The 16209-nt window shown below is 39.8% G+C and overlaps 1 long non-coding RNA gene across 1 annotated transcript in view; it reads right to left on the reverse strand.

Annotated features, from left to right (window-relative positions):
- LOC141278714 (uncharacterized) overlaps positions 1-16209 on the reverse strand; it is a 76908-nt gene extending 60699 nt beyond the window's left edge. The window contains exons 1-2 of the long non-coding RNA XR_012331782.1: positions 15917-16209; positions 14399-14454 (exon numbers count right to left, since the gene is read on the reverse strand). This is a non-coding gene — a long non-coding RNA (uncharacterized lncRNA). The remainder of the gene's footprint in view (positions 1-14398; positions 14455-15916) is intronic.

Below are 16209 nucleotides of genomic sequence, written 5' to 3' on the forward strand. Positions count from 1 at the left end.
CTCACCCTCACTGACCAGGCATTAGAAACAGGCTGCTGAGGACAGGTGTGTGTGACTTTGGACCAGGCAGCACTAGTCAGCTGAGGCAATTCTTGACGTGGTAACGTTCCCAGTGGTTTGGAAGATGCCGGCCTCAGATGTGAAGAGGGGATCTGAGTGGCACATTGCAGCATCTACCACCTGCCCTCATGCCACTCAGATTCATGTGTGTCATATAATAAATTCTGGGTCCAGCTCTTGCAGGATTCAGTTTGGTCTGTTTTCCTAGGGAAACTGACAAAGGTGAGTGGAACAAAACTACAGCCCTACCACTGCAGGTGGTCTCAAAGCCACAGTGGAGTATCATTTCCTTGTCTGCCACCATTCTAGATTCCCCGCTTTCTCTCTTATCACCTCTGCTGGTCAGCTGACTTGCTAGAGGGGTGACCCAGACCCCCATGGTTAAGAGGTCTAAGCCCCTGGTCACCATGTCCTTAGGCCTTAGTTGTTACACTTGTCCATTTACTCCTTGCTGTTCGCACAATGGTAGTTCTTACCTTATAGGCCAAAGCACCAATATATTCTGCCAACTACCAAATGGGTCCATTGGAATTAGACATGTGGGGACCAAGGAAATGACCACTGGCTATATCCATGAGTCCAAGAGGTACACTGTGAGCTGGATCTGGACCAGGACCCCATTTATTACTTGGAAGTCATGATGATGCTTAAGTTCCGGGTCATCAATGTCAACTCAGACCTCACATCTGACACACCTTGAAATGATGTATTCTCCATTTTCTGTTGTACAAATATCCAAGTAAATGGCTGTAGGTCATTTTAGGGAAAGAATAAGGGAGGATGGGGGGTCATCATTATTGTATATACTTGGCATGGAATTACTGGCATTTTTTTCTCCAGGAATTTTGAACTCTCATTCAGTAAATGGGTTCTAGATTGGAAATTGCCTTTGTTCTGAAAACTGAATTTAGGACTGTGACTTTTTTTGGAATGGCTGCCTCCAAGAAGGTGCATGGCTTTGGGTGAGGGCAATGCATGGAGAGGGGTCACCTGAAAGCTGTCAGCCACCAACACTCCCAGCAGCCAGGGGAATGAGCATCCCAGACCTGGATGGTACGCTATGGTATGGCATCCATTACAACAACTAATACTTTTAGGGTGTATGTAGAAAGGTGGAACTAAGAAATAAAAGTTCGGTTGAAGTGATGGAAAAGAGAGAAATCTAAGACTCTTTTAAACTCTAAATGATCAAATTTCCTGTTGATCTTAACTCTGCCTCAATCTCTGAGGGTAACTTACCATATAGTGTTATCAGACTTATGTGGAATTATTTTGATATACCAAACAGAAATTGAACTAATAGGGGCTTCCCTGGTGGCGCAGTGGTTGAGAGTCTGCCTGCTAATGCAGGGGAAAAGGGCTCGAGCCCTGGTCTGGGAGGATCCCACATGCCGCGGAGCAACTGGGCCCGTGAGCCACAACTACTGAGCCTGCGCGTCTGGAGCCTGTGCTCCGCAACAAGAGAGGCCGCGATAGCGAGAGGCCCGTGCACCGCGATGAAGAGTGGCCCCCGCTTGAGAAACTAGAGAACTAGAGAAAGCCCTCACACAGAAATGAAGACCCAACACAGCAAAAATAAATTAATTAATTAAGAAACTGAACTAATATATTATGTATCTATAATTAAACAAAGAAAGTGTTTACCAGTGAAAAGGGCTTTGCTAGGGTTTCATGTATTTGCAGTAGGTGGAGAGGACAGCTGGAAAATTCTGACCCGACTCACTAAAAACGGCATAAGAGAACTCCCTAAATGGCAGCGCTAGCGCTCGAAACCTTTGCATGCCCTAGACTTCCACACTAGGATTTTAGATATGATGAAAAACAACCAGACCACGAGAAAACTGCTTTTTTGTAATCAGTTTTCCAGTGTGAAGGGGCCCAGTTTAAGTAAAGGCCCCAAATAACATAATATTGTGTACAGCACCCTCCCAGATGGCCTCTTCCAGTTCACATGGGGACGAAGAGTACTTTAGTGCTGGAGTTACAAACATATTGGTGTGCACTACGAGAGCCCAAATTCAAAGCTGCTCTTGATGCAAAGCCCTGAAAATTATTGCTTCGGTTCTTCATGATAATCAACCCAAACTGACTGCTGTGCATTCAAATCCTCCTACCTAACCACATGGAAATAATTGGAAGGAGTGGAATGTTATTAATATAAAACAACTATTTCTTATTGCTTATAGGCTGGTATATATTGGGCTTCTCTTTAATAAGCAGAGAAAGTAACAAGTCCAATTGAATGTTGATGTAAACTATGGGATTTCTGGCTTCAGAGGTGTAACTAGAAGAATAATGAACAAGGCTGTTATGGAAGAAAATTTCTGGAATTTAAGCATTGCTATTATGAGTTGGCTTATCTTTATTACTCTGAGTTTACAGAGTATTACAACAAATTACACAGTTTACAACAAATCTTTTACGACAATCTAACAATGTGTCTTTTCTACACTTTAGCTCAAACAGGAAAAGTAAACAAAATAAAGTTCCCTCTTTAAAATATTCAAGACTAGACCAAGAAAGCAAATCCAAAACTGTTAAAACAAACCAACCAACAGAAACAGCCTCTAAATGTAAAGCGCTTTTCTGTTTAAACTCATGTGAAGTTTCTATTGACAAAGCACCCTTTCCCCCACCATCTTTATCCTGCCCTTCATCTCAGCCCCATCTTCACAAGATTTGCACTTAGTATTTGTAAAGCTGTATAAAAATTCACTTAGGGCTTCCCTGGTGGCGCAGCGGTTGAGAGTCCGCCTGCCGGTGCAGGGGACACGGGTTCGTGCCCCGGTCCGGGAAGATCCCACATGCCGTGGAGCAGCTGGGCCCGTCCGTGAGCCACGGCCACTGAGCCTGCGCGTCCAGAGCCTGTGCTCTGCAACGGGAGAGGCCACAACAGTGAGAGGCCCGCGTACCGCAAAAAAAAAAAAAAATTCACTTAGCCTGTCTGTATCATTTAAAGAGAAAACTTCTGTTATTACGTCATACTTGATAGTTCATGTATTATAATAGAAATAGAGCAGGTCCTTTGTGCAGGCTACTTGGGTTCATCGTTGGTGTGAGTGGATGAAATGAAGTCTGAGAAGACTTGCCTTAACAGGACCGTTGCAAATAAAACCAGACAGAGTGGAGGATCCTATGGACCAGAACACTTTAAGTCACAAAGGTGGTACAGTTGTAATTAATTATTTTTCAAAGGCAATACTGCGTTAACGTTGGGGAGGGGGAAGCATGACTGTCTGGTGCCACCTTAGGGCACAGAGTTTTCCCTAACTTGTATAACATAAGAATCACTTGGGTCACATATTAACAGACTGCCAGAGCCATCCCCCATGGAGATTCTGAATCACATCTGAGGTGGATTCTGAAATCTGTATGTTTAACAAGTCTCTCTGGGTTTGATATGACGGGGCAAGAGAAGGAACTGCCCTTGCTTCTGCTACAGCCCAGAATGCTATGCAGCATTCCTAAGAAAATTCCTTTTGCTGAACTGCACTCTAAAAATAACAGTTCACAGAAAAAAATAGGGCTAGGGAAGGCCATGCAAAACCCGTGTAATGTTGTAACCAGAGCACTAACAGAAACAATAGCAATCCTAATTAAAACAAACAAAAAGCTACAACACTAAAGAAATATTGTACTACAGTAAATACAGGATTTTCTCATTAAAATAAGTGAAAGCTGGCTTAATGAAAAGTATGTAAAGAAGGATTAGACTGTCAAATCATGGAGACAAGGACAAAAACTGTAAAACAATACGGGAGAATCAAGCATCACGCACCTCCAAGACCGAGCAAGTGGCCAAATCGATTCTACCCAGGAGGTGAAGGGGTCCCACACACAGCATTATATTCTTCTGTTGCTTGCTGTCTCTCCTGTGTTAATACAACTTGCACTCAGTTTTTGTTACTTGTTGGCAACTGCGGTGAAATTGCTTATGCCCAAACCAAATTCCACATTATACTGACATCTTCACCCTATTTAACAATAACTTTTGAGGTAATGTGTGTAATGCAAACACACGTTTTAGAAGTAGAAGACTCAGAATGGTTATGTTCATGGCTACAGGAATGTAAGTTAAATTAGCTTTCTAAGAGGATATTTAAATAAAGAGACTTGAAATGTTCATACTTTTAAACTCAGTGACTTCCTTGCAAGCATCCCTGAGGCTGCTCCTGGGACCACTGTGCACTCTTCTGCACAGCCCCACTTCTTCAACCCTCTACCCTTCTATGCAAGGTCTAGGAGAGCCCACACTCTAACTGCAAGGGAGGCTGGCAAATCAAGTGTCTGGCATCTCTTTCAGCTTCTATAGTTGGGAGTGGGGATGAGTCTTGAACATAGAAAGAGGATTCAGATGCTGAAAGGAAAAATAGAAAGCCATATCCTTTAAAGGTATTAATTTTATAGCAGTAAAAATTGTAATTTTATCAGATAACTTGTTAACTGTTATCACACAGCCATATACCCACAGGATGGTATTCATATACCAGCACTTGAAATCTGCTTTTCAAGGATGATTTAATGACTTGGGAAATTCTTATCTTTATTTCTTATTACTATATCTCTATTTACTATATATTTACAAAGTAGAAAGACTAGAAGGATACACACCAAAGTGTTATCTGCATTTATTTCTGGTTTATAAAAAAAATTATGGGTAATTTTAATTTTCTTTTCTATACCTTTCTATCTTTTCCAAATATTTCTTAATGATCAAGAAGCAATAAATGGGTTACTTTTTAGTAAGTGGAGTTCGTTTGAACCCCCAAAAGATAGTACTTAACAGAGGATGGACTGTAGAACAAAGCTAAAAAAAAAAAATCAGATAATCATAAACATAATCCTGTCAGATTTTTTAATAAAATAGTAGCTTAATTAAATGAATGCATAATAAACTTATTACATGTTTCTTTCATTGCATATACTATAAAAGATCATTGTGATTGATCATTCTTGATAAATTCATATCTTATCATAGATAAGGATATCTTAGGGCCTAGTTTTTTAAACTTGGAGCTGCCAACTATTCAAAGATTGCAACACGTACTTTCATCTTTTCCTGGGCAACTATCTGAGGCTTAGTTGAGATTTTAAAGGCCTGCTTAGGAATTACTCAGTTCCTACTTCCCAATGATGACTGTCATAATAAGTATCATTTGAACACTTTTGTGTTATATACTGTGCTAGACATTTTATATATGTTGCTTGTTAATTCTCATAACTCAATAAGTAAGGTATAATTTCTCCATTTTGCTAAAGGTAAACCTCAGAGAGATATTTAACTTGCTCAAAATCTTACAGCCACGAAGTTGTAGAATCCAAATGCAAACCCATGTCGGTTTGAAGTTTAGCAGGGCCAGGACAGCGTGAGGCATTAAATGCTAGAAAGTCAAGTCAAAGCAGGTCAAGGTTCAAATGTAGAGAAGACCAAGTACAAACACCAAGTTGTACAGTCAGGGTAGAAGGTGATTTCAGAGCCTAGAGGTAACATGGGATGAAAAGAGGAGGAGAGCAAGGTAGGTCAGCAACAAGCAACGAGACTTCCTTGGCCATTACATGGACACCCAAGAGCACTTGCCACTGTCTTTGCAGGTTGCTGTAGAGACAGTATGAAGCACACGGCGGGGTCACGCTGCCTGCGGGCCAGACACAGGGCAGAGAGCAGATCACGGTCTCTATAAAAGTGGGTATTATTCACAGTCCAATTCCAGTCTGTGAAGGCATTGTAACTGGTAGTGAAGACCCAGGGACCTAGGCTGAGCCATAGGAAGGAAGATGTAAACATCCTGACGCCACACTCCTGGGTTTGCATCCCTACTTCACTACTGATTAATTGTGTAGTCATGGTTGGGTTTCTTGTGCTCAGTTTCCTTCCTTGTCTCTAATAAAGAAAGCTAATACTTCACAGAGTGGCTGCAAGCACGTTATGACAATATACACAAAGCAGTGCTTGGAACTGTACACAGTGCAAGCTCAGTACATAGTCTGTACCACTGGCTTTTAAGCATGATCTTTTTAGTCTAAAAGAGACCAGCCTCACACAGAGGGAATTAGTGAGAGAAGATATAGTCTAAAGCTCATAAAGTCACCAAGGGGCTAAATTCCCTCAACATCAGGTGTGGACACAATGGACTATTTTAGGATCCCACTCACCAAATCCCCTGCCGGCCATGCTCTCATGGGTTCAGGGACTTGGCAGGTAGGACCCCACAGGTGGCAGACCTTAGAACTCTTCACTGGGTAGGCCAGAGATTGACAGAGCCTCCAAACAATAGACCAGTCATGTTGATTTGATTTAAGGCAAGATTCCAGATGCATTATTAAAGTGATGGTTAGCACTCAGATGAGGGAGAAGAGAAAAGTAGGGACCAGCCTACACTCACTGTCATTCATTCATAACAAACAATTTATCTCTTTGGCTTACCAGCCCCTAAATTTAGGTAAAGAAATATGACAACTGGCTTCAAATATTTTAAATACTTTTGTGTGCATGTGTAAAGATTACATTTGTTTGCAAGACCCTAAGACCCAAGGAACCGAAGCTACTGAAAAATAGATCTCAGTTCAATAAAAGGCTTTTCTAACAGTCTGAACTAGACGCTGCAAACTGCCTGCCAATTTATCCTTTGTGCAATCTTTTGTTTGGTTCACAAATAGGCATACTACATACACTGTGCATACTGTGTGTTCACAATTTGTGCAGTTGTGCAAAGTGACCCGGAAACTTTCACATTAAAATCCAGATTACTGTCTTCTCTCAAGAAATCCCACGATGTGTGCAAGGCCTGCATTCCCTTAGAGTAACAAGACACTGGTACTGAATGGAAGCCCCCTCTGTGGCTGGGTATATGCATTCCAGAAGGCCATTGTCCCCACCTGACCCAGACACTACTTTATACCATCTGTCTAAAATGCATTTGATATCTCAGATAATCTTAATAAATGCAAAGAAAGTTCCCCTTCCCTCATTAAAAAGATTCTCTGATTCTTTAATTTCCCGAGTCTAAAAGTCACTCAACAATCTCCATTTTTTGTTGTTGTTAGTTATTTATGACACTATCAGGCTCTGTGTGTCCTTTTCAATAAGAATCTAGCACCATTCTCTGCTTTAAACATATGTCCTATTTGGTAGCTCTTTGGCCAACAGCTGCAATGCTTCTCTCTCTCAAATTTCAAAGTAACTTTAAGAATAAGGACAGGAAATTCAAGTGCTTCAAAAGAACTTTTTGATTCTCTCCTGTGGCTGATAAATCCATGCCGAAGGGTAAATTACTATAACAGCTATCTATTTTTAAATGACTTCCGTCCCATTACTTCAATACATGCTGCGATTAAATATATTGGATTTTTTTATATTCAACTACATCAAGACCTCCTCCTTGAACTCTGCAGACTTTATTGATTTATATTCTTCAGAAAGTAAAAATCTTGAAAGGAACAGAGTTTCATTAATGTGTTAAGGTAGATCACGCTATTAACATAAATGAGAAAAATAGACTCACAGCAGCATTGTTCAAAATCAAATGGTGATTAAAAACAAAAATAAAAAACTTAGTCAGGGTTTGTGGGTATCAGGTAAAGAAAATAAAGCTGTTTTTGCTCAAGCTAAAACTGTTGGCTAACACTTGGATGTAGTAACATGTGGGAAGTTGTTTCTAAATATAATGTAAATTAATCCCCTTAGTCATTAGGTATCAGGCAATCTTACTATCCTTAAAACTCAGAAACAAGAAAATCCTCAGGGAAATTCTCAGTAGAAATAAGATATTAGTTAGTTTTTATAAATGTGTCTGTTAAATAATATTAAGTAAAATACTCATTTCTGTGATTAATATGCAATAAGAAAATATAAAATAAAATATGACTTGATGGAAAGCAAGCTACCTGATGTTTTAAAAAGTGAAAAATCCATTTCTAAAATGTTTCCTTACTTAAAAATATTCTCTTAAAATTGTTCAGAAGCACGTAACACTAAAAGTAACCTATTTTCTTTGCTTCTATTATTTAAAAGATAGATTTGAATTTTACTGAAAACTTTTAGAAAACTACAATGTTTTGGGAGATTTATAGGATTTCTTGATTAAAGACCTCAAAATATCTGTTCCTGAAATATTTCCAGCTCTATCTTAAATAAGTAAATTCTGAAAAAAGATTTGATTCAAATATTCTTGTTTCAAAGGCATTGCAGACATAGTTAATCCTCTGTGAGTTTATTTTGAATAAAATCAAGCTCAGTCAGAATGACCATCGTTAAAAAGTCTACAAATAATAAATGCTGGAGAGGGTGTGGAGAAAAGGGAACCCTCTTACACTGTTGGTGGGAACGTACATTTGTGCAGCCACTGTGGAGAACAGTATGGAGGTTCCTTAAAAAACTAAAAACAGGATTACCATATGATCCAGGGATCCCACTCTTGGGAATATATTCAGAGAAAACTGTAATTCGAAAAGATACATGCACCCCAATGTTCACAGCAGCACTATTTACAATAGCCAAGACATAGAAGCAACATAAGTGTCCATTGACAGATGAATGGATAAAGAAAATGTGTTCTATATACACAGTGGAATATTACTCAGCCATAAAAAGAAGGAAATAATGCCATTTGTAGCAACATGGATGGATCTAGAGATTATCATACTAAGTCAGACAAAGACAACTATCATATAATATCACTCATATGTGGAGTCTAAAAAAATAATACAAATGAACTTATTTATAAAACAGAAATAGACTCACAGTCATAGAAGAAAAACTTATGGTTACCAAAGGGAAAAGTGGGAGAGGGATAAATTAGGAGTTTGGGATTAACAGACACACACTACTATATATAAAATAGGTAAGCAACAAGCACCTCCTGTATAGCACAGGGAATTATACTCCATATCTTGTAATAACCTATAATTGAAAAGAATCTAAAAAAGAATATATATGTATATATATAAGAAACTGAATCACTTTGCTGTATACCTGAAACTAACACATTGTAAATCAACTACATTTCAATAAAAATTAAAAACAATAAAAAAATTTTTTAATCAAGCTGATTTTAAAATGACAACCACCTGGATCCCTGCCTCCATTTTCTTCTCAATAAACACAGAAGAAGTCTGTTGTGTGAGATCATGAAGAAAGAACTGTCTGTCTTAGGTGGCAGGGTCAGGCCTGAGGAGCAAAAGGTGAAGTTCTTCTGATTATGGAGAGCTGAGTGAAAATTTACAAGAACTGAAACGAGAAGAAGCATTACAGGCGGAAGTGACAGTTTGTGGAGAATTATGGCAATGGGAGGAATGTGGGGTATTTGGAAAAAATCAGTTTCTTGTGCCTAGAATGGAGGCTATAGTAGAGTAATATGGTACTAGTAAAACCATACCTTTGAAACCATTTGGGTGTCAGTTTAAATCCTGATTCAGGTATTACTAAAATCTTCTTTCAGGTGATAAAAATAATCCACATGGCAGTAGGGGATAGATCTGGCTTAACAACAATCTGTATGAAAAAATACTTGTTAATCATGCCTGTTCTGTGCTCTACATTCTAAGGGAAACATTGGCAACCAGTAGAGAACAATTAAGAGAGAAGAGGTTGTTTAATTTGAAGAAAGTACTATCTTTGAATATTTGAAGGACTTTCCTATAAGAGATAATTACGTGATCTTTCCGAGAATGCTATTTTTTGTGAAAGGGCATCTCAATCAGACTAACAGAGCACTTTGTAGCCATAAGAACGGCCTTATAATTCTTCACAAAGACAAAAGCCCCTTCTCTCTAGAAAGCAAGGCTGGATGACCATCCAGCAGAGATGCTGTGGATGGGATTCCTGTGGCAGATACTAGACCCCCTGTGGCTTTTAAGAGCCTCTCAAATTCTGAGATTCAATTGTTTTATAATTTCAAATGTTGGCTTGCAAAAGTCAAGGTAGATCTCATTGTTTTGATTCTTCTCTTTATTCAAATCAATTTTGAAATCGTTTTTTTTCCTTAACTTTCCTCTTTTTATTGAGTTAAAATTCTACTTGGGTCACTTTCTTTCCTCATCACCCTATCTAATCTACTATGTTGGTACCCATAATGATAAGAATTTATTCCCCCTAACATATTTGCAACAGCCTAAAATTGCATTGCATCACTCCATTTCTATCACTATGGAAAAACTGGAAGAAAAAGAAAAAACAGGATTTACTCATACAAAAAAAGCAAATGGATTTTAGAAAAGTAATGACCAACTGTTTATGACTCCAAACTACAAAAAGATGAAATTATACTTTCTTAACATTAGAATAATAATAATGCAGTAGAAATATAGAAATATAATGCACAAATAGAGTGTCTTAGAGGAACAAGGAGGTTTTGAAGGTTTTGCCTTCATTGCTTAATCACCCAGGAATCCTGCAGGATAGAAATTATTATCCCCAGTCATAAATGAGGAAGCTGAGGTTCAACGTGGTTAAATAACATGCTAGAGCTCGAAGAGCCAAAAGAACTGGCTTTGAACTAATGCTCTGATTCTGAAACCTGTGTTTTTAGGCTATCCAGACTCTCTCCCCTTAGCAGAAGCAAGATGGCATTTAGAACAGAGGCTGTGTTTTTAAAATATTTAAGGAAATAACACAGAGTAAGACATTAAGTGAAAAGCTATAAAGTTTTGGCACACAGCTTCCAGATTAAGAGATAAAGCACATCAAAGTTATGCATGTGAAAATGTTACAAGACAGGTGCAAAAACTTAGCTTGAAGGAGCTAAATGGCACAGTGTTGGTAGGTATCACCCAAGTCCAGGATACATTTCTTCCAAACAACTGAAATTAGCTAGTTAGAGAAGCCCTACTGCTAGTATGGAATTTTTACAAAAGTTGTTTAGTGCATCTTTAACTTCAGTACAACAAGTCTATGAGCCTTTTTTCAAAGGTATCCGCCCATCACATACCAGAACACCTTGCACAGTGTTGGCACATTAAAAGTAACATGAGGCAAGACTGACTGATTGAATGAATGAATGAATGAAATTATATAAAACCAAATAATGGGCATAGGTACAAGAATAACACATATAACAAAAGGTTTACCTGTACAGAACACTCCATTCTTAAGGGATCTCCATGGTATTTGCCAGTTAATAGGGTTTCCTGGTTACTAATAATTAATTAGTATTTATCTAGCATTTTCTCTGTGCCAAGTGCTGTGCTAAGTATTGCACATGGATTTGCTCAGTTATTGCTCATGAAATTCCTTTGAGACAGTTTAGCAGGAAGGTAGACAGCACAAACTCTGGAGCCAGACTACGTGGATCTGGCTCCACATTTACTAGTAGTGTCAGCTTGAGCAAAATACTTAACCTCACCATGCTCAGTTTTCTAATCTATAAAATGAGATTAAAAGAGTTTCCCTCTTATAGGACATAGAGTGCTTAGTTCAGCCCTGGCATAGAATATATTAAAAAGTGTTAGCAGGCTTCCCTGGTGGCGCAGTGGTTGCGAGTCCACCTGCCGATGCAGGGGACACAGGTTCGTGCCCCGGTCCGGTAAGATCCCACATGCCGCGGAGCGGCTAAGCCCGTGAGCCATGGCCGCCGAGCCTGCGCGTCCGGAGCCTGTGCTCCGCAGCGGGAGAGGCCGCAGCAGTGAGAGGCCCGCGTACCGCAAAAAAAAAAAAAAAAGTGTTAGCTGTTATCATTCAGATCTAGAGCCACACTGCCTAGGTTCTAATCCCACTTTCACCTCTAACTAACTATAGGATCACGAACAAATAACTTAATTCTCAGAGACACAGTTGTGTTATCTCCAAACAGATGACAGTAATACATCCTGAGGTTTTTTATCGATTACATAAGTTAATATACAAGTGCTTAGAAGAGTGCCTGGTGTACAAAAACACTCAATAAATGTTGACTATAATAATCCTCATTTTATAAATGAGAAAACTGAAATTCTCACATGCCCTGTGAGTGTGGTCCAGGACTCAAACCCGGACAGACTGACTCCAGTGTCTTCATTCATTTTAGGTGATCTCAAAACAAACATTGAAGTGTTAAAGAAATGCTACCTAATAACAACAATATTTTAGATTATAACCTAATTATTTTGAATATACAATTCGATGAGAACAATCTGTGTTGGACTCCAAGTAATCATTTCACTAATAGCTCTTTAAAATGAGGGCATGTAAGTTGAAGGCAGCATCATAAAATCATCAGGCGCACTTCCATTTCTACAGCAGTAATACTTGGCATGAGCGCTCTCGGAGAATCTTAAATATGTCTCTCTCTCTCCTTCCTCGCTGCTTGTTTCCAAACTCCAACTACTTCAAGTCTCTTTATATCCTCTGATTTCTAATTTTCTTCTATCTTGCCCTAAAAGACCATGGACTTACCCATTGCCAAAAGTGTGCATTGGAAAAAGCATGGGTTTTGTAGTTAGACAAACATTGGTAAATTAACATAACAGCAGATCTTATGTTGTGAATATTAAAACAGTGTTCTTAATTTCCCCCTTTCAGCTTTTCTTCACCAATTTGAGCCTGAGGTTTACTGCTCTAGGGAAGGAAAGAGCCTAGAACAAAGGCAGTATTGCTCAACTTTGATTCTCAGAGCTAACTTTTTGAACTCTTTAAGGAAGAAAGTGGACTTGAAAGCCAGGCTGTCAGGACAAAGAGAGAAAAAGTTGTCTACCTCACAAAACACCACTTTAAGCCCACTTTAAGCACGTGGAGATGCAGGGTTGGTGCACCAGATCACAGAATCCAGGATGTGGCATAAAGGAGGTGGGAAGCCCACCCTTCCAGCCTGGTTGAACAAAAGCGGGCAAAGGTAGGTGAGATATATGTGTCCTGCTCTCCTATCTCAGAGTATTCAATTTAGGGAAATGCCTAAAACACAAGCACTTTTGTCCTACTTTACGTAGGGAAGGGGTGGGTGGTGGCAACCAAGTAAAAGCTGTAGCATCGTGTGATTAGGCAGAAGAAGGGTCTTTGCTGAGTTCTCCTAAAATAGATGTTCCCACCTGACCCCAACATAGCACACAGAAGTCAGCTCATAGTCTGACTTGGCTCGAAGTCAAGTGTGGCAAGGGCAAAGTGTTCCAGGGACTGAGTGGATGTCACAGAGATCTTAAGGCTAATTACCAAAGAGCCCCTGGCCCTGACCCTGGATTTCTAGAGAATAGACAACAACCTCAGCCTCTAACAGGGCAAGCAGTAGTCACAGGTAAACAAGAGGCATTTCCATAGGGACAAAAGGACAGTACAGAGCCTTGAAAAAACATCTTGGAGACCATCTCTTTCCCTTCACCACAGGATACCCCCTTCAGTATACACAGACACCATGTTGGAGAGAAGGAGGCTGAGAAGGAGGAGACCAAAATACTGGGATTTAGACCAAAAACATATTAGGTTGCCTAAAGACTTAAATTGGATTAGACTAAAATTATTGGATTAGAAAAAATTGTTCCACTTTGCTACTCTGTAGATTAGACCCTTGAAAGAAAGATCAAATACATGAGAGAGAACATAAACTGCATATGTTCATTTTACATTCATGTGTATAAATTTGTGATCCTCCTTCTACCAATAGATTTTCTTTTTGACAAGGACCAATAGTTTTCAGAAATTTTATCAGCACAAAAGTCAACCAAACAGAAAGGAATTTGCATTTATTGTCAGAACCCTTGTATGTCATGTAACATGAATGCTGAGGACACGGAGACTCAGAAGTAATAACAAGCATACCTTACTTAAACTATGTGCCAGTCACTGTGCTAAGTACAATGCATGTATTATCTCAATTAAACTTCATGTAGTAGGTACTAATGTTGGTCCATTTTTACAGACGAAGAAACCAAAGCTTTTGAGGTTAAGTAACTTCACCAAGGTCAATAGATACAGGATTGAGACCCAAGGCCACTTTACTCCAGAGCCTGAGCTCTTAACTGCTACCCACTCCTAGAATACAAGAGCAGAGTGACCTGTCCATTACGCTGGTACTAGTACTGCTATACGGAATAGACCTGACAATAACCTTCCTCTATGTGGAAAGGGATTCACAGAGATACTTGAAAAGGAAGGACAGAGTGATGTGTGATAATTATTTCAGATTCATTCCAAGAGATACATTTTAGCAAGATTAGATTGTTTCTTTTAAAAAGAAAATAGAAACATAGGTAATACCTGTTTTTTTTTCAGACTGAAGAAAGTTTGCTGTGGATAATTTTTTTAAAAAACAAACTTTCCAAAACAAATGGAAGACAGGAAAAAAGGAAAAGGAGGGAGGAAGGAAGAAAGAGGGGGAAAAAGACAGAGAACTTTGTGCAGCAAGGACTCTGGATTTCATATAACCTTTCTACTTACTTTGTAGCAGCACTGGCCATGCTCACAGAATTGATTTAATACCAGGATTCTTCTACCTAAAATAAAAATAAACATTCGTTTAAATAGACAAATGAAATTTGCTCTATGAAGCATACACATAAGTAATAGATTTTAAGTTATTAAAAATGTTTAATAGAATTGTATCAGGATAAATGGGCAAAGGGCATATAAATTCATTAAATAGAAAATTAAAAACAACAACAAAAGTATATCAATATATATTTATCAATTCTAAATTTTCTCATTTCTCATTTCTGGATAACTTAATAGTATTTTAAAATATTTGTTGAACAAGCAAGTACCAGAAAGCTTGAATTCTCTTTTTCATCCTCATTTCCAACATAAATTTGAGAACAAATAGTTTTGGACTTTTAGAAATTCTTTTTGTATAGTGTGAAATATATTGTTATTTCTTTTATAAAAACTCTTGTAAAAACTTATAATCTGTAAAATAATTAAACTTTCATGTCCCGCAATTTTTTTCACTTAGTCTGCTTCTATAATATGTCAAAAATGTAAACCAAAAAAAAAAGGCAGTTGAGGATCTAGATCAGTGTTTCTAAAAGTGTGATATCCATACCCCTGGGAACCCCTGAGATACTTTCAGGGAGTCTATGACGTCAAAGATATTTTCATAACAATACTATGATGTTAGGGTCTTTTCCAGTGTTGGCATTTACATTGATGATGCAAAGCTACAGCAGGAGAAACAGTACTTAAGCACAAATCAAGGTAATGACACCCAATGTGCTTATAGTGTACTTGAAATAAAAATACTAATGATGATAATAGTAATACGAATGCCAGTTTCACTCATTGATGCTTTTCATGAAGCAAAAGATATGTTAATTTAAAAAAATTCGGGCCTTGGGATTCCCTGGTGACGCAGTGGTTGAGAGTCCGCCTCCCGATGCGGGGGACAAGGGTTCGTGCCCCGGTCCGGGAAGATCCCACATGCCGCCGAGCAGCTGGGCCCGTGAGCCATGGCCGCTGAGCCTGCGCGTCTGGAGTCTGTGCTCCGCAACGCGAGAGGCCACAGCAGGGAGAGGCCTGCGTACCGCTAAAAGAAAAAAAATTAAAGCCTTGAGGCTTCCGGGAACATGGCGGAAGAGTAAGACGCGGAGATCACCTTCCTCTCCACAGATACACCAGAAATACATCTACACGTGGAACAACTCCTACAGAACACCTACTGAACGCTGGCAGAAGACCTCAGACCTCCCAAAAAGCAAGAACCCCCCCCCCCCCCCCGTACCTGGGTAGGGCAAAAGAAAAGAGAATAAACAGAGACAAAAGGATAGGGACGGGACCTGCACCAGTGGGAGGGAGCTGTGAAGGGGAAAAGCTTTCCACACACTAGGAAGCCCCTTCACGGGCGGAGACTGTGGGTAGCGGAGGGGGAAGCTTCGGGGCCACGGAGGACAGCACAGCAACAGGGGTGCGGAGGGCAAACCGGAGAGATTCCCGCACAGAGGATCAGGGCCGACCAGCACTCACCAGGCCGAGAGGCTTGTCTGCTCACCCGCTGGGGCGGGCGGGGCTGCGAGCTGAGGCTCGGGCTTCGGTTGGAAGGAGAGGGAGAGGACTGGGGTTGGCGGCGTGAACACAGCCTGCAGGGGGTTAGTAAGCCACGGCTAGCCGGGAGGGAGTCCGGGGAAAAGTCTGGACCTGCGGAAGAGGCAAGAGACTTTTTCTTCCCTCTTTGTTTCCTGGTGCGCGAGGAGAGGGGATTAAAAGCGCCGCTTAAAGGAGCTCCAGAGACGGGCGCGAGCCGCGGCTAAAAGCGCGGA

The sequence above is a fragment of the Tursiops truncatus genome, chromosome 5 (assembly GCF_011762595.2).
Source record: "Tursiops truncatus isolate mTurTru1 chromosome 5, mTurTru1.mat.Y, whole genome shotgun sequence".
Taxonomy (NCBI): Eukaryota; Metazoa; Chordata; class Mammalia; order Artiodactyla; family Delphinidae; genus Tursiops; species Tursiops truncatus.